This window comes from Sinocyclocheilus anshuiensis, unplaced genomic scaffold (genome assembly GCF_001515605.1).
Source record: "Sinocyclocheilus anshuiensis isolate Anshui unplaced genomic scaffold, SAMN03320099.WGS_v1.1 scaffold1368, whole genome shotgun sequence".
In the NCBI taxonomy this organism is placed as follows: domain Eukaryota; kingdom Metazoa; phylum Chordata; class Actinopteri; order Cypriniformes; family Cyprinidae; genus Sinocyclocheilus; species Sinocyclocheilus anshuiensis.
The window spans coordinates 44,717-64,506 of NW_015544200.1; the positions used below are offsets into that span (position 1 = coordinate 44,717).

The following is a 19,790-nucleotide window of genomic DNA, read 5'->3' on the forward strand; positions in this document are numbered from 1 at the left end:
TTTGACCTCAGGGCTTGGTTTTTGCTCTGATATGCATTATCAGCTGTTAGACCTTTAATTAAGACGTGTGTGCCTTTCCAAATTATACCCATTCAATTGAATTTGCCACAGGTTACCTTCACTTGAAGTGTAGTTACATCTACAAGCAATATGAATGCTCCTGAGCTAAATTTCAACTGTCCCAGATAAGGGTATGAGTACTTACGCAATGGAATCATTTAATTTTTGTATTTTTAATAAATTTACAAAGATGTTAAAAAACAGTTTTTTGCTTTACCATTGTGGTGTATGGAGTGTAGATTGATATGGAAAAAAAGTAATTTAAAGCAGTTTAACATAAGGCAGCAACATAACAAAATGTGAAAAAAATGAAGGGGTATGAATACTTTTGCAAGGCACTGTATAAGCCAGGAAACCAGCATTGATTGAAAAATCCTCTGGGTTTGGCATGGAAAATGCAGAGAGCTAATAGAACGCATGAACAAAGATACATATGGTGCAATACTAGCCTATGCATCTAATCCACAAGCGCACAAGTCAAGGTCAGCGACCTCCAGTATAATCTGAGATGGCAAGAGAGAGAGCCATTCTAAATCTGCCTGAATATACGCGTATTCTCCTTGTTTCTGTCTCTAGACAGTGGGCCTTCTTAATACAGTTTTGATGAGATTTTCCCTGCATGTAATGGCAACATATTTAAAATGATTTACGGAGATTACTGGCCCTAAGGTGCCAGCACAATCCAATAGTGCTGCTTATGTAATTCCACATTACGAGGCGAGCAGTGTGTGTGTGTGTGTATACTGTATGTGTGTGTGAGGCTGGATTACTCTTAATTAATTAAATTTTTTTTTTTTCATCTGTCAGATGCACAACACTATTTGGGGATTGTTATCAAAATAATTAATTTATTCTGATTCTGAATTTCAGATCCATTTCACAGAACTGAAATAGAAATGATTTTGATTTACATTAACAATTCTTTTTGTACTTTAAAAAAAATTTAATTTAAAGTACTCATTTATTATAAAGAAAACATGTATACTGTCTTTAATTTGACATAACAAAAGTAGCAGCGGAGCAGAGAGTGAACTAACCCACCAATTTAAATCAATAACTTGAGATTAATTGTGAGTGTTTTGACTAATGCATTAAAAAGAATCGGCTCATATGAGTCATATGTTTGTGAACTACACAACCTCAAGAACATAAATAACCTCTCATAACCTCTCATATTAAGTTCAAATTTGTAAATGCATTATTTTGTGTTTTATTTCTCAAATGTACTATAGTAATTAGGGATCATAATTAAATTTCAATGAATTTCAATAAAACTTTAAAGAACTGAAATGGAAACAATTCTTTAATACTTTTAAGAAAGCAAAATAGTTGGTCCTAACTATATACTAAACAAGTATTTTGTTTCTTAAGAAACATGCATAAGAGATTAAATTAACCAATCAATTCAAATCATAACTTATGAGTTTGAGAATAATTAGTGAGTATTTTTGAGCAATGCATTAAAAGGAATCAGCTCGTATGAGTCATTTGCTTGTGAATCAGACTATACAACCTCAAGAACTTAATGAACCAAATTCCCAACACTAAAACTAATAAATCACCTCTCATAACCTCTCACCAGTTTCTGCTCTTCATCCTCTGATGACTCTGTCTCCTCATCATCCTCCTCCTCAGGGAATTCCACATCCGACTCTCCTGGCGCAATGGGCACACAGATGGTAAGGTTGGGATTGGTAATGTAACTGTCCTCTCCTTCTGGAGTAATGTGCTTCCCTCCATGCTGCTCTAAACTTCCCACACCGCCGTTGCACTCAGTGTGATTCTCTTTCAGTGACACCTGCTTCTCTTTGGCCTTCTGTCTGCAGCCCGCCAGGTTCCCGTTGAAGAGATCTTTGATGCCGTCCAGCAGCCAAGTGAAACCAAAGTGGATTCGACTGATGGCTATCTGAAGGTTGTTCATTTCTCCATCTTCGTCGGGTGCTGACAAATTATCAGAGCTGAAGAAGCTCAACAATAGGGCCAGAAACAGATTCAACACCTATAGAGAAATCAAGAAAACAGATCTGTTAGGAAAGGTTATATTTGGATGCACTACATTTGGGAATGTTTTGGGATGGACATTATCTCATTGCATATCAAAAAGACAAATGGGATTTTTGGGGCCAACACTGATGTATAGTGGTTCATTTACTGAAATGGCAGAAAATCTTTATATCCGACTAGGATATGAAGTCGTGGCAGTCGTGGCCTAATGATTAGAGAGTTGTAACCTAAAGGACTTGTAACCTAAAGGTCATGGGTTTGAGTCTCGATACCGGCGGGGATTGTAGGTGGCGGGAGGGAGCATTCTCTTCCACCTTCAATACTACGACTGAGGTGAGACCTTTGAGCAAGGCACTGGGTGCTGCAGCAAAAATGGTTGCCCACTGTTCCGGGGGTGTGTGTGTGTGTGTTCACTACTCACTGCTGTGTTTGTGCACTTGGATGGGTTAAATGCAGAGCACAAATTCCGAGTATGGGACACCATACTTGGCTTCACATCACTCATTTTATATTGTAAGCGAAGCAACAAACTATTGCTAAAAACCTTCAGTTACATCAGGAGTGCCCAATCCTGTTCCTGAAGATCTACCGTCCTGCAAAGTTCAGCTCCAACCCTGATCAAACACAAATGAACCAGCTAATTAAAATCTTCAGGAGCACTTGATAATTACAGACAGGTGTGTTGAATCAGGTGAATTCTGCAGGCTGGTAGATCTCCAGGAACAGGATTGAGCACCCCTGAGTTACGTCAACGGCAGTCTGCGTTTCTGGGAACAACAGTCTTTATAAGATAAGCCCTTGTTCAATTGCAGGAATGTCAACCGCTTACAAAAAATGTCCATGTTCATCATAACAGGCTTTTTTCTTGCAGTCAGGGGTCCGTTATTCGTATGTGGATTACCCAGTTAACTGGATTTTATTGTTGCTGATTTGACATGATCCAGGATTGTTAGGTTCTTTGAAGCTCATCCTGGAGTTGCTGTCATAGCAACAGGTCCGTTAACTCAGACCTGCTCAGGAGCAGCTCATTTCACGTAAACAGGATAAGATTGCATCTTTTTAAGTGAAGATGATACTGAAAGTCTGTCCCAGTCACATCTATTTTCTTACAAGTGTACCTTATTAAACCAGGAAAAATAATTGTAAAAATAATAATTTTATAATTATTAAAATAATTTAAATATTGCATATCTATAATAATAGACACAACCAGTTTTACTCATTGAGAGATTTATTTGTGAAGGAATAATTATCTCATAACTGTATTGCAATCTTACACACATTACATGCAGTTTGGCTGTGTTGTGCATTAATTTGAGCGGTGAGCTTTTATGCAGGTGGCTTTGATGGATCACAGGACATGCTGACCACTTCACAAATCTCAAAAATGCTTTTATTAATTTAAACGCAGTCAGTTATGACTTAATAGATCATATGGATAAAGAAACTTTAATTAATGCTGTCATGTGAATTGTGAATCTGTGATTAACAGTACATGACCTTTAGTACATCTAGACCTTTTCTGATAGATCATACACTTTTTTTTGTCCTTTTCTGTCTAGCTTTGAAAGGACCAAATGCCCCACGATTTGAGTTAAGGCCATGCTGTCTGTCCCTCTATTCGGCTTTAAAAAGAACTGTAGTTCAATTACCAGTGACAAACAGCTGTTTCTGCATTTATAGAGTACACAACTTAGCAGTTATGAGTTGGAAAAGCCAGAAGAGGAAAGTGTATACTTAAGTACAAGCCCGTGTGGACCCTATTCCACGAATGAATTTCTATGCAACACACAACAGGGGCCTCCTGGGTAAAATAAGGAGGTTAAAACTCAAATTTGCTGATTTATTTTCTTGGAAAGGACCTTAGTCAGGGTACATGCTATTTTTTCATGTGACGCAAATGTAAACATGACTGTGCAGTGTGTTCTATAGGTTGTACTGTTGTGTATCTTGGTGTCAATCATATAGCTGACAAATATGTTGAAAACTTCTTTCAGAAAAGTATTCTAGTGCACAAACAACTGTAGAAGATGTCTAACCAATTAAACAAGCTGTTTCTATCCTTCACTGGCTCATTTTCATTTGCATCAGCTTAAATATGGCATCTACCCTGAGGATTCATTTATGTATGTTTACAATCTGCCAAACACATTTGGGAAACTAGCCTATATATACAGTGTGATGGTATCAACCACGATTCCCACACCTTTTGACCAATGAATATCCATGTTTGTGATTATTGTACACACTATTTACAAGTCATTTCATAGAGAGTGAATATATTTGCACTTGTCACTTTAAAGAATAAAATTGCTAACATGACATCATGTCATCTTTTAGGACAGTCGTCATGTCAAAACAGGAAAACCTAGGAAGGAAAGTTTAGTGGCATCTTATTTTCTGGGAAAGGACCTTCATTTAGTCTTCTTAGAGGTATTTTCTGGTCACAACTGGATATTAGAAGAACATCTGGGAGAATTTTTTTTTTTTCTAATGCCATGTCATGTGAGATTTTTCTTAGGCTATGATGGTTTATCTTCAAAATATATTGAAATGCAAAGAATAATAAACCATATTTATGCCAATTTAACGTATCAAAATAAAACTTTTCTATGTGTGATGTTATGTTATGTTTTTTGTCGAGTTTAGCAGGTCTGACATTAGTGTCAATAAACAATTGTGACATCTAAATGTTTTAGAGTCACTTAATAGTTCAATAGCCATCATGACCCCAACCTAGAGTCATTTCAATAATAATCCTGTGAAATCCTGTGTTGAAATATCACGTTATCAAATGTTCCACCAGAGAAGGTTAGTGTCTGAATTAGCCAATGCATACATCCATTTTGTCAAGTTTGTCCTTAAAGGAATAATTTACTCAAACATTTTGCATGTTTTTTTTTTTGTATACAACAAAGGTAGGTGGTAATTTATACTGCCAAGCTCCAAGAAAAACACCATATCGTGTGGTCCTAGAAGCGCGACGGTATAAATATGCACTTTCTTATTAGCTTGTACATTCTGTCTAACAACTCCTTTTCTTTTTTAGGCAAGAATGACAAAAGAGTGAGGCAATGATGACAAAATATTAAAGGGGTCATATGATGTTGCTAAAAAGAACATTATTTGGTGTAATGAAATGTGTTTATGCGATTTAAGGTTCAAAAAACACATTATTTTCCACATACTGTACATTATTGTTTCTCCTCTATCCCCCGCCTTTCTGAAACGCATCGATTTTTACAAAGCTCATCGGTCTGAAAAGCGAGGTGTGCTCTGATTGGCCAGCTATCCAGTGCATTGTGATTGGCCGAATACCTCAAGCGTGTGACGGAATTGTTAAGCCCTTACCATACTGTGATGCTGTGTCCCGGCACGACGAGACAAAAACATTAAAACCCATTATAAACGAGGCACTTGTTGCATCCAGTGGGGTCATAATTACGGATTATAATGACTTATACTGTCTTTTTACGTGTTGCGTTGCATCGCGCGGCGTAAACATAAAACCATGTCTGCATTTGTGATCGGAGAAATGACAAACAACAAGCCCTACTCTACACTGCCCGGCAACAACAATACTACAGCGAGAATAAAAGTTACGCCTTCTTTCTTTGCGTGAACATTTGGGTGGCGTTATGCAAATCTTCCCACATCGTGACGTAGACATGTGGGGGCGTGTTAGAACGAGCCGTTTTAGGTAGGCGTGGTTGACTCTTAACTTTTATAAAGAATATCTCTTTGGATTTGAGACTTTAGTCTTTGCAACTTTACAGATCTTCTTTATGCACCAAGAGCTTGTAACACTTCAAAGAGAAAGGAAAAATTTAAATCGCATCATATGACCCCTTTAATCAATCAATTAGGAACAAGAGTAATCCCGCCCTGATCATCACAACTTTGTACAGTAACAGTCCAGGCTTGTTTCCTTAATATCTCACAAATATAATTTATTTTATAAATAAATGGACATGAAATATTGATATGAGTTTAAATTATTTTATTATGCGAGAAGAAAAAGTCTGATGAGTGATATTTTACTGCAGAATGTTGAATCAATTATTCCACAGCACCGTGTTAATCTCATTAGCAAAACCTGAGCAGAAAACAGTCTGTACTCACCACCAGGTTTCCTATGACCATGACCAGCATGAAGACCAGAATGCAAAGCGGCTGTCCGGCCACCTCCATACAATCCCACATGGTCTCGATCCACTCTCCACACAAGACCCGGAACACGATGAGGAACGAGTGGAAGAAGTCCTTCATGTGCCAGCGAGGAAGGGTGCAGTCGTAGCTGATCTTACACGCGCAGTCCTGATAGTTCTTTCCAAACAGCTGCATGCCCACTACAGCGAAGATGAAGACGATGATGGCCAAGACTAGCGTCAGGTTCCCCAAGGCGCCCACAGAGTTACCGATGATCTTTATCAGCGTGTTGAGGGTGGGCCATGACTTTGCTAGTTTAAAAACTCTCAGCTGAGGACAAAATACCGAACATATTTCATTCAGTATTGATATTTATAGTTCACCCAAAAATTAAAATTTACTGAAAATGTACTCACCCTCAGGTCATCCAAGATATAGATGAGTTTGTTTCTTCATCAGAACAGATTTGGAGAAATTTAGCATTACATCACTTGCTCACCAATGGATCCTTTGCAGTGAATGGGTGCCGTTAGAATGAGAGTCTAAACAGCTGATAAAAACATCACAATAATCCATAAATCATCCACACAACTCCAGTCCATCAATTAACATCTTGTGATGTGAAAAGTTGCATGTTTGTAAGAAACTAATTCATCATTAAGGCGCTTTAACTTCGGTCTGTGACTTCTGGGCAAAATGCACAATAATCCATAATAGCGCTTCCTCCAGTGAAAGTCCATCTCCTGTCATCCTCTCACATCGAAAGCCACTGACATAATTGTTTAGAACAGTTTGGGACTGTTTGGGGCAGATGACTTTTTCACTGGAGAAAGCATTATTATGGATAGAGGATATTTTAGCCGGAAGAAATGGTTTGAAGTTGAAAGTGTCTTAATGATGGATTTGTTTCTTACAAACAGCTTTTCACTTCACAAAATGATGACCGATGGACACGAGTTTTGTGGATTATTGTGAACGTAATGCTAAATTTCTGCAAATCTGTTCCGATGAAGAAACAAACACACATACATCTTGGATGGCCTGAGGGCAAGTACATTTTAGATCAGTCATGTTATTTGACACCAAAAACATTCTTTGTTTTCAGCTGATGTCACTGATATTTTATTTTAGCTAAAGCATGGCCTATATTCAGTTTGCATTGTGACTGATGTTGAACTAAAAGTGTAGCCCACTTTTTAAGATGTCAACTCCAACATATTTAATCTCCCTAATGGATAAAGGATTACTGCTCTGCCAAACATGCACATGTGGGTGAAGCCATGAAGAAAGTCATTTTTATTGTACACACACAGCGCTGCTTAATAACAGTGTTTATCACAATATAAAAGGATGTTAAAAGCTCTGTGTAGCTTTAACCTGATAATGAATAGCAAGACACTTGAGTTCAAAGGGGAGACAAGTTCAGATGCACTGTTCATGCTGCAAATCTGTTTCCAAGCAGAGTCGAAACTTACCAGTCTGAACGAGCGGAGGACAGATAGACCCTCCACGTTGGAAAGGCCCAACTCCATCAGACTCAAAGAAACAATAATTCCATCAAAAATGTTCCAGCCTTGCTGAAAGTAATAATATGGATCCAAAGCAAAGATCTTCATCACCATCTCTGCTGTGAAGATTCCAGTGAACACCTGGTAAGCAAGAACAAACCTTTACATTGAAATGAAAGAAACAGGGCTGGTTGAGATGTTCAACCACAGTTTTTGAGATGCCTCTGTGTAGCTTTAACCTGATAATGAATAACAAGACACTTGAGTTCAAAGGGGAGACAAGTTCAGATGCACTGTTCATGCTGCAATTTACACATAGCAAAAATACAGATTTGTTGATTTTTAAAACTTTAATGGAGTGTCTGTGCTAATGGATTCAGTGTGTCAAGTACACAAATGCCTCCTAATTACAATCAATGAATCAATGATTCACTCAAAGACATTCACGTCCCCTTATGGCATTTCTCATATATTGTGCATGTGGCAATCCTCACTGTCCAATCTAGTGAATTTACTATGTCTGTTTCCAAGCAGAGTCGAAACTTACCAGTCTGAACGAGCGGAGGACAGATAGACCCTCCACGTTGGAAAGGCCCAACTCCATCAGACTCAAAGAAACAATAATTCCATCAAAAATGTTCCAGCCTTGCTGAAAGTAATAATATGGATCCAAAGCAAAGATCTTCATCACCATCTCTGCTGTGAAGATTCCAGTGAACACCTGGTAAGCAAGAACAAACCTTTACATTGAAATGAAAGAAACAGGGCTGGTTGAGATGTTCAACCACAGTTTTTGAGATGCCACTATTACTGTAATTGTCCTCACCAGGTTTCCAACGCTCAGCATGCTGTTGAATTCATCAGTCATGGGGTAGTGCTCCAGCGCCATGAACAATGTGTTGAGTACAATGCAAATAGTAATTGCAAGGTCCAGGAAAGGGTCCATCACCATGACTTTAAGCCCTTCCTTCACTCTCAGACAGGCTGGAGAGCATGTCCAAACCAGGTACTTCTTCGCAAATTCATACCAGCATGGAGGACACTTCTGATGGGCCTCTTCAAGTTCTAAGAGGAGAAATAAAAATCATGGGCGTTTTAGATTAAATCATTTTAATCTTTTGAATCATCTTTTAGTAGCTAAATGATTTCTCCTTGACAGCCGTGAGATTAAACGAAGAGCAATCAGATACTTTTGCTTCTCCTTTTTTGTCTCATCAGAAAAAGTTTCAGAAGAGAGCTCAACAGTCTCAAACTGTGCTCAGATGTGTCAAGGTACAAAAGTCTGCAATCAAAAGTGAGGATTCTCAATGTGAACTCAAACAGTTCTCATCAAATTGTTCTCAGATTCAATGATCTAAGCTGGTATCAACGTTGATTTTATAGTCTGTACTCTTACAGCATGACAACAATTGACTCATTTGTGTCTTTTATTTTTCCTAAACAATTTTAGTCTGTCACACCATTCATGGCTTCACTGAAGAAGCTGACAGAGCTCAGTCCTCTCTTCCTGCGAGGGGCCGGGACTTCCTCCTGCACATCGACAGTCAGCTTGGCAGCTGCTGTGGTCTGTTCATTCTGACACACTGGCTCCTGTCAAATCAAAGCGAACACAAAAACATCAAATCTTTTCCAAAACCTAGTGAACTTCCTCATTGTCTCCTACCGACGTAGGTAACTTCCTTTAAATCTGCATTGGAACTAAAGTGGAACCTCGTAAGTGACCGATTTGAAACGTTCCTCAGAAGCTGCCACTAATGGCACGATACTTTAACAAGCATACACACACATGTTGGTTAACCCTGTAAAGCCTCATATATGAAATAATAGTCAGAAAAATCTGTGTTTTTTAGAAGTTTATTGAATCTTTAGACAAAAAAATAATAATCTATTTGGTGCAGTTGCTGATATTTATATGGCCAAAAGGTGCAATGAAATTTTGATAGCTTGTAATGTCATCAATAAGATCTTTAGAATTATACTAAAATAATAATAAAAGACCATTTATAAAATGACAATCAGATGACATAAGGCAGGCATGAAGAATGTTGTGTACAACAGGTTCTTTTTTAAACAAAATTGTGATTGTTGATCATTTAGATGCCTTGTAAATTTGCATATTAAATCTGATACAGTAGGCTTTATAGGGTTAAAATAGTCAATTTTTTATTAATGTTTCCTTATCAAATTATTATTATTATTATTATTTATTATTATTCTATCAACATTTCTCTCACTCAACTCTTCAACTCCATCCTCAACTCTTCAACTCCATCCTCAACTCTTTTCCATAAGATGGAAGCTAAAAGATTTGCCTGGACATTCTTCTTGATAACTACTTTTGTGTTATATGAAGGACAAACGTAGGATTCCAGGAACATGAGGGTGAGTAAATGACTTTTTTTTTTATTATTATATAAACTAGGTGTAATGGGTAAGACCATACCATATCCTCCCTGACCTTTTCCATGCTGAACGCTGGAACAGCGGTTGGGGTGTGTGCGCCGATGCTGGTGATGCCGTTCTGGTCCAGAGGAAGGTTTAGTCTGCCGTTAAGGGTGAGGGTGGGCATGAACACCTGTGACGAGTGACTCTTGATGCTACCCGTACGACGCTTGTTCCATGGTATAGCCATGGAACCCGCTCGGCTCCGTCCATCATCATGGATGCTGTGTTCGTCGTCTGCAAAGTCGGCCTCTGAACTGTTGCGTGGCCGGAAGGTAAAGATGCTGAGTTGGCTTCCGCGACGGGTGCTCAGAGGATGGGAGGAGAGAGTGGCTAGGAGAGGGTGAGCTGGCTGGAGGACAGGAGTTTGAAAGAGATTAGAAGGTATATGATAAGAAAGACAAGATACTCATTTAACAAGACAGCAGTGTTATTATCGTTAACTAAAACTAAACTCATAATAAGCATTAATTAAAATAAAATATAAAAAGTAAACAAATTTATTTCAGCTAGTTGACAAGGCAAAAATTCTCATTTTCGTTTAGTTTAAGTTGAAGTATTAAAATAAACGAATAAATACAAATTTTTAAAAATACTATATAGATTTATAAAATGAATGAGTCATTTATAAAAATGACAAAAACACAACAAAATTGATAAAACTACAATTAATTAAAATTAAAGGGAAGACAGAAAATGTGATAATAAAACCTAATTCAAAATATTAACGAAAACTATTATAGTATATCAATGATACTACAATATTGAAGACAGAAGCAAATATTTTTTCTTTCTTTCTTTCTTTTTTACATTTTTTTTTTTTTAGAAAATGTGATATATTTTATCTTAAAATTTGTATTTGGTTTTATACACACACACAAAAATTGACAATAAGTCTTTAAAATCATTTTTGTGTATTTTTTCATTTTTCAGTCTTTTTTTTTTTTATAAAAAAATTTTAGATGACAACTTATTTTAGACAGGAAAAATTACTGTGTGTACCGTAAAGCCAAATATAAATAAAACAGTTATGAAAGAGTACTGACTTTGTCATCAAATGGGTCAAATTTTGGCAAAGAGTTCTCCTCAATCTCCTCTGAAAGCGTTCTGTGGGATCTCATTCTACTTCGGCATTTCACCGAGTCTTTCCGTGAGAAAGGTGATGGAGATAAATCCGCTGCCAGGGCCATCTCAGCCTCCTTTCTGCGCTGTTTTGATAATGCCTAATACCAACGAGAACAGAAAAATCAGATGTGCTTGAGCTGAATTTGCCATTGAAATTAAATGCAATGAGTATAATAATTCTATAATAATTGTGTATTTTCCTACAGTACTATACATGTTTCTTGCAGTGTAAAGCAACACATTTTAGGAAGGCGCTGGGAAAAGAGCACTATTTCATTATTTTAATTTGTATTCAAAATCAACATGAAATGACGTTCGCAATCCATTTTACTTGATTTTATCCACTGGGAATTGACAGCCATAAAAGGAAAGGCAAGATACAATTGTATTTGGTATTACTTTGGTACTTATTTCAGACTGCTAGTTGTCAAATTACCCTCTGTTCCTTGCGTAGCTGTTCCATCGCCAGCTGAAACTCTCTTTCTTTTGCCCAGGCCTCTGCAATGGTCGCCTGGTTTTGCTCCTCATACGCCATGGCCACGACAGCCAGGATCAAGTTCACTAGGTAGAACGAACCCAGAAATATCACCAGCACAAAGAAAATCATGTAGGTCTTCCCTGCTGACCGTAAAGTCTGTCATGGAGAGGAAGAAGAGATGTATGTAATAATATTTAGATAACAGATGATTATTCCTTCAGTGTCACGGCTTGTACCTGATGGTAGAGGTTTTCCCAGTAGTCTTGTGTCATTAGTCTGAAGAGAGCCAAGAAGGCCCAGCCAAAGGTGTCAAAGCTTGTGTAGCCGTAGTTTGGATTACGACCTGTCTTTAAACAGTCAAACCCATCAGGGCACTTCCTGTGAATGGAGGAAACATGAAGATATTTAACAGGAATGACAATGTGAGTCAAAGGAGCATAAAGCATAGAAACATGGGCGGATGTGGCAAAAGCAAGTTCAGGCCTCATTCCAACCCCAACATTTTCTAATTTTCTTTTTAAGTTTGTTTTCATTTTTGACTTTAGCTACAAAAAAGTGATTTCTAATAACTTGTCATTATTGTAGAATATGTTTTTTTTACTGTATTATGTATAAAAATGGAAATATTTTTTTCTTACTTGAATTGGCATGTTTTCATTTTTGACTAGCTACAAAAAAGTGATTTCTAATAACTTGTCATTATTGTAGAATTTTTTTTACTGTATTACTTATGAAAATGGAAATATTTTTTTCTTACTTCAATTGGCATGTTTTCATTTTTGACTTTAGCTACAAAAAAAATATTTCTAATAACTTGTCATTATTGTAGAATTTTTTTTACTGTATTACTTATGAAAATGGAAATATTTTTTCTTACTTCAATTGGCATGTTTTCATTTTTGACTTTAGCTACAAAAAAAGTGATTTCTAATAACTTGTCATTATTGTAGAATATTGTTTTACTGTATTACTTATGAAAATGGACATATTTTTTTCTTACTTCAATTGGCATGTTTTCATTTTTGACTTTAGCTACAAAAAAGTGATTTCTAATAACTTGTCATTATTGTAGAATATGTTTTTACTGTATTATTTATGAAAATGGAAATATTTTTTTCTTACTTCAGTTGGCATGTTTTCATTTTTGACTTTAGCTACAAAAAAGTGATTTCCTAATAACTTGTCATTATTGTAGAATTTTTTTTACTGTATTACTTATGAAAATGGAAATATTTTTTTCTTACTTCAATTGGCATGTTTTCATTTTTGACTTTAGCTACAAAAAAAGTGATTTCTAATAACTTGTCATTATTGTAGAATATTTTTTTTACTGTATTACTTATGAAAATGGAAATATTTTGTTCTTACTTGAATTGGCATGTTTTCATTTTTTACTTTAGCTACAAAAAAGTGATTTCTAATAACTTGTCATTATTGTAGAATATGTTTTTACTGTATTACATATAAAAATGGAAATATTTTTTCTTACTTCAATTGGCATGTTTTCATTTTTGACTTTAGCTACAAAAAAGTGATTTCTAATAACTTGTCATTGTAGAATATGTTTTTTACTGTATTATGTATAAAAATTGAAATATTTTTTTCTTACTTGAATTGGCATGTTTTCATTTTTGACTTTAGCTACAAAAAAGTGATTTCTAATAACGTGTCATTATTGTAGATTTACTGTATTACTTATGAAAATGGAAATATTTTTTCTTACTTCAATTGGCATGTTTTCATTTTTGACTTCAGCTACAAAAAAAGTGATTTCTAATAACTTGTCATTAATATAGAATATTTATTTTACTGTATTACGTATAAAAATGGAAATATTTTTTACTTGAATTGGCATAGTTTAAAGTCAGTATAACAAATACTACCATGATGTTTAAATATATGAAAGACAATTTTAAGTAATATGAACTACTTTTCAAAAGTTTGGGATCAGTAAGATTTTATGTTTTTGAAAGAAGTATTTTATGCTCACCAAGACTTCATTTATTTGACCAAAAATACAGTAAAATTTGTAATATTATGAAATATTATTTCAGTTTAAAGTAACTATTTTCTGTTCTAATATATTGTAAATTGTCATTTATTCCTGTGATGCCACGCTGAATTTTCAGCATCATTACTCCAGTCTTCAGCGTCACATGATCCTTCAGAAATCATTCTAATATGCTGATTTGCTGCTCAAGAAACATTTCTTAATATTATTATCAATGCTTCATATTTTTGTGGACACTGTGATACATTTTCTTTTTCAGGATTTTTTGATGAATAGAACATTCAAAAGAACAGCATTTATTTTAAATATAATTTTTATCAATTCATTTTAATGTGTCATTGCTAATATAGTGATTCCAAACGTCCGAATGGTTGTGCATATATTTTTATAGCATATTCAAATATAGAGAAAACCAGCTCAGTTCCAGTAAAGCAGCACAGCAGTCACATGCGTTGAGGCCCAAAAGGAAGATTATAAGTAAACAGATGGGTATCGGGTTGCAGTTAATTTTTTTCCTTCCATCCTCAGTCCATCCTCTCTTTCTCTCTGTTACCATGGTGACATTAAGTTTGAGTGACAGGCCAAGCAGAGGCCAGACACATGTCAATCTGACAGAGGGATCATTTAGTAATGGAACTGCCAACAGCTGGACAGCAGAGCCGCAAAACGAGGCCATCTGTAAATCTCTCGCCCAAAGGCAGAAAGAGAGAGAGAGAACGCGCAACCATGATCTCCCTAACAATGTGTTCAAACACACACAGGTTTATATAATACAGTGCAGTACAATACCACGCTGTAGCGATAAAACCTGCGTGTCATAGACAGGAGGAGAAATCTAGAATGTTATTTTAGATGATTCTCCTAAAATTCTCTTAAAAGGAGAATTAAAAATAGGCACTAATGAGAGAATTGTTGACATACGTGAATATCTTTATGAGCTACTAGTTAAAAGTTTGGGGTCAGTGCATTTTTTCATGGTTTTGAACCAAAGCTGCATTTATTTAAAAAAAAAAAAAACAGTAAAAACAGTAATATTGTGAAAAATTATTACAATTTTAAAAACTATTTTCTATTGGAATATATTGTAAAATATAATTTATTCCTGTGATGTAAAGCTGAATTTTCAGCATCATTACTCCAGTCTTCAGTGTCACATGATCCTTCAGAAATCATTCTAATATGATAATTTGCTGCTCAAGAAACATTTCTGATTATTACCAATGTTGAAAACAGTTGCGCTGCTTCATATGTTTGTGTAAACCATGATACATATTTTTCAGGATTTTTTGGTGACTAGAAAGTTAAAAAACAAACAGCATGTTTTTGAAACAGAAATATTTTGTAACATCATAAATGTCTTCACTGTCACTTTTGATCAATTTAATGTGTCCTTGTTGAATAAAAGTGTTAATTTGTTTAAATAAATAAAAAACACCCCAAACATTTGAACAGTAGTGTATGCATAATTTGATACACTAAACAAAGTTGATGCTCAAATGATTAAGTCTCATGAGCTATATAAGAGCATTCTTTGAGCAATAAACATTTACTGTAAGATACTGAGATCCCTGTTTTTGATGTATCTTGGCAAATCTGAGCACAGTTTGAGTCATTTTTGAGATCTCTTCTGAAACTTTAGTTTTAGTGGAGATTTAGTGATGAAGATTTTAGATATTTCAAATCGTTCTCGCATCTAAGAACCAGGAGAAACAACTGAATGATTAATGAGATCTCATTTCTGCTTTTTTCCTCTTTCCTGTAGGTCTGGTCCAGTTCAGCGTGAGTTAGCAGGTTAAATCCATGCATTAGTCTGGATTGAGGTTGCCATGAGGACGGAGGTACTCAGGTCTCTATAGTAACCGTGTCCTGGAGGTGATGGTAATAAGAGTGTCTCTCGGGTTCTGCCCACTCACATGTAAGTGCTGACCTTTCATATCAGCTGCTGAAGAATTTAGCGCGTATGCGAGCACTTGACAGCAGGCTAATCACACATATATTTGTGTTTCTGTTAAACATAATCTGTGGCACAGACACAGGTGTGCTATTATTATGTATTTTATAAGAAAGCAGGCTTATGATTTTCACTGGGTACACTACAAAACAACCAAACAAATCTCACAGACATATGGCACATGAAGAGACCTGAGCCATATAAGCACACACATTTGGATTTGTACCAAATGATCGAGGTACGTGAGCCCAAGTTTATTTGAAAGTACAAATAGCCCGTCTTGTTGGCTATTTACACTAGCCCCGCCCACCAATGTCTGGTTGGAACAGACAACATTACAACAGGTCTGTGTCAAGCAACAGGAACGGTGGGTAGGACGTAAGGTGCGTGGGAGTGATCTACCCGATTTCGAATCCGCCTTTTGCCGAACTCATTCTTCTCTCTTTTCCCATCACATATCAAATTGAAAATACATTTATTTTCAATAAAAAAATAAGGAAATATTCGAAAAGTGGAAATAATAAAGTGTTTATTGGTTAGGGGTAGGGAGGGCTTTATTGTCCCAATATAATGTGGCATCCATTATGAATAATTTTAATGAATATGATAAGTTACACTCAGTATGTTATTACTGCATACTGATTTATAGTATACTACAATTCTAATGTGCAAATATCTGCCATTTTTTCCACTGAGTATAAATAGCATCTATTTACACTTATTGCAAAGAACATGCTGCTGTTTTTACATAGTGTAAATAGAATCCATTTCTATTTGCACTTAGTGTAAATAGCATCTGTTGCTAAGAAAATATGCTGTTTTCACTTGTAAATAGCATCTAACACTAGCTGCTGCCAAATAAATTTGTTTAGGGTTGTTGTTTATAATAAAAGTTGTTTATATTGAATGTCACTATATTTTTTTAATTCTATTTTCATTTCTGTTTTGTTCTGAATACCATTAAATTGAAAGGATTCATTATGGATTGAGGGGAAATGAACTTTTTTTAAATGTTTTTTTTTTTTTGTTATGTTAAGAGAACATTCCATTTAAATTTTTAATTTGGCAAACATTCTGGGAACTTTTTTTTTTGGAATGTCCTCTGAACGTTCTACAGCAGGTAACATAAAAAAAAAAACATTAGATGAACGTTTCAGAAATAAAACGTTCCATGAACTATGTATAAATAACGTCTTTGTGCTAACATTTTGAGAACATTTGAGAACGAACATTAAGTTATAATTACCGGAAGAACATTTATTAATACGTTTGAGAGAACCTTGCCGGAATGTTAGCCAAAGTTCTGAGAACGTACCTTGTTGAAAATGTGACTTATACACCGATGTGTCTTTTTTGATCAATAATGCCATTTTTACCCATTTCGACTTGTTTCCAAAAAATACATTATATAGTGGCATTTTGACTGCATTTTTTATTCGTCCCCAATTTGCAAAGAAATTATTTTACAACAGAAATTCAAAATGAATTTAAGCCGTATAAATAAGCTGTCTTTGCACAATATTACTCTAATTCCATTCCAAGAGTAATAAATTGGTCTGATTTTAGTGCATCTAATGTTAGGGTGTTTTCTGTCTGTATCTCATTACATGTCACTCTCTGTTTCTAAGACAGAAAGAGAGAGAGAGAGAGAGAGAGAAAAGAGCAGTGCAAATCCCCAATGTTCTGTTGTCGTAAAAACAGCCATTAACAAACCAACAAAAGGGCTTAGGAGGGATCAGATGTGAATGTAGAGGGGAAATCCTCTTTGGGGTGTGTGCCATGAGCTGAGGAGAGCAAAGTGTTAAACCCACCTCACAGACAGACACAAAATACAGATCATTGTTTCTTCTTACTGGGTGAGGTTGATGTTAGTTATAAAGGCTCATAGGATGAGGTTCGTAGTTACTAAGGCAAGTGAAACTTTGAATAATCTCAAGTAATTACAAAACCCAATGCTAATGCCCAATCCCAATTATACCCCTTAGCCCTTCCCCTTTCCGTTCACATGAAGGGGTAGGGGTGTTTCAATTCTCTTTTGGTTGGAGGGGTAGGGGTAAGGGGAAGGGCCAGATAGCCCTTCAAACAAAGATTTTTCAGGACCACACTTCAAATGAAGGGGTATGAATTATCTCAGCGTAAACCGGCTTCAGCAGCAACATGGCTGCCCGAGTGAACAAAAAGACACATAAATGTAAGCAATTTTGGCATTAATAAAGATTAATTTTATTAATCTTAAATAAAATTAAAGAGAAAAGTAATTATTTGTTTTGTTACTTTCAATCGTGAGTTCATATTTACGGTCATGTTACTCAAAGAAATGTTTGCAAAAAATCGCTAAAGTTTGCTAACGTCATATCACTACAGACTGCACGATAGTGCCACAACATATTTTCATGTTTGATCAGGGCGATAACAACCATAGACATTGAGGAGGGCTAGTACCCCCAATAATTATAAATCGCTAAACCCTAAAGAGAGAGAGAGAGAGAGAGATGGAGAGAGAGAGAGATGAAAGTAAAATAGAATTGGGATTGGGCCTAAATAACGAAAGCTTGCACTTTGTGCATGTTGACTAAACGTTATTCAGTAGTTTGACCTTTAATTCAGCCAGTAAATTAGTTAAATTCTCGAGTTAAATGCAATGAAATTGCATCTTGCAATTTATAACATTCTTCTGTCAATTATTCTGTTTTTGGTTTATTTTTGTTTCTCAAAATAATTAAAGGGGTCATATGAGAGGGACTCTGTAGAAAACGAAGCGTTTGAGAGAGGCGGGGCATAGAGGACCTACAATAATGTACAGTATTTGAAAAATAATGTGTTTTTTGAACATTAAAGCATGTCAACATATTCTGTTACACCAAATACACAAAAAAATGATCTTTAAAAAAGCATCATATGACCCCTTTAATAATCTTAACCCTAACAGTGCAGAATTTCACATTAACAAACATGGGTATCATAATCATAATTTTTTAATATTTGGGTGTTAAAAATGTCGCAAGTCTTAATTCATCTTTCCACAAATTAAGGCCTAAAACAGTCTTAAATCGGAGCAGAAAGTCTTAAATTCAATAAAGTCATGGCATTAAATATTGCATGCACTGCAAAAAAAAAAATTATATATATATATATATATATCTTCCTAGTTTTGTTTTGTGTTCCAATACAAATATCAAAACATCCTTAAATCAAGATACATTTACTTGAGATGCAAACTGAAGTCTTGTTTTCTGAGAAATTGGTTGGGCTGGTTACTAACGACCTTCAGATCAGAAGTCTCGAGTCTCTATGATATTCAGGTCTCTATATATGGCTCGGGCCCCTCCTTTAATGTAAGTCTGTATATTTTCACCTGTTTTTTTATTTTCCATGCATCAGGTAGAAATCATAAGTCTGATCACACAGCACACCTCTCCTCAACAAGAAACATGATTTGAGGAATGGTTCATGTCATGTCTTGCACACAATAGTAATCCTCAATGCATCAATGCACTCTGAGATGTTTAGGAGAGTGCATCATAATCTCTTGCCTCTTTCCCATAGGAGAACCACTGCAGGTTTATTAGCTTAGAGGTTAGTGGTTACTAGACTGCATTGGACTGGTGACCCTTTTAGATGACACATGAGGATTGGTTTGAGCTCTGTATGAGAGGACTAACACAGTGGGTTTAGATTAATAGTGCATTTTGGGTAAACCTTCTAGCAACATATCCTTAAATATCTCTTTTTTTATTTCATTTTATTTTATTAGGGTTTCTTAAAAGCAATGATGCCATTTTTTGATGTTTGTATACTTTTTCTTGCAATGTATAATGCAGAGACAATAGGTTAATTCACTCTGATGAGTGTAAATGCTGTGATTTATTTGATCATCAGGGCAGTGTTATTTTAGTATCACTGATACACTATTATTCTTTTTGATTGAGGAATTCAATATTTTCAATTACATTTATTTTTTATAAAAAAATATATATTTTCATTTGTAGCTAAAGGGGTCATATGATGCTGCTAAAAAGAACATTATTTTGTGTATTTGGTGTAATGAAATGTGTTTATGCG

At 35.5% G+C, this 19,790-nt stretch overlaps 1 pseudogene; it reads right to left on the bottom strand.

Annotated features, from left to right (window-relative positions):
- LOC107696800 (sodium channel protein type 4 subunit alpha-like) overlaps positions 1-19,790 on the bottom strand; it is a 51,616-nt pseudogene that overhangs the window by 9,640 nt on the left and 22,186 nt on the right.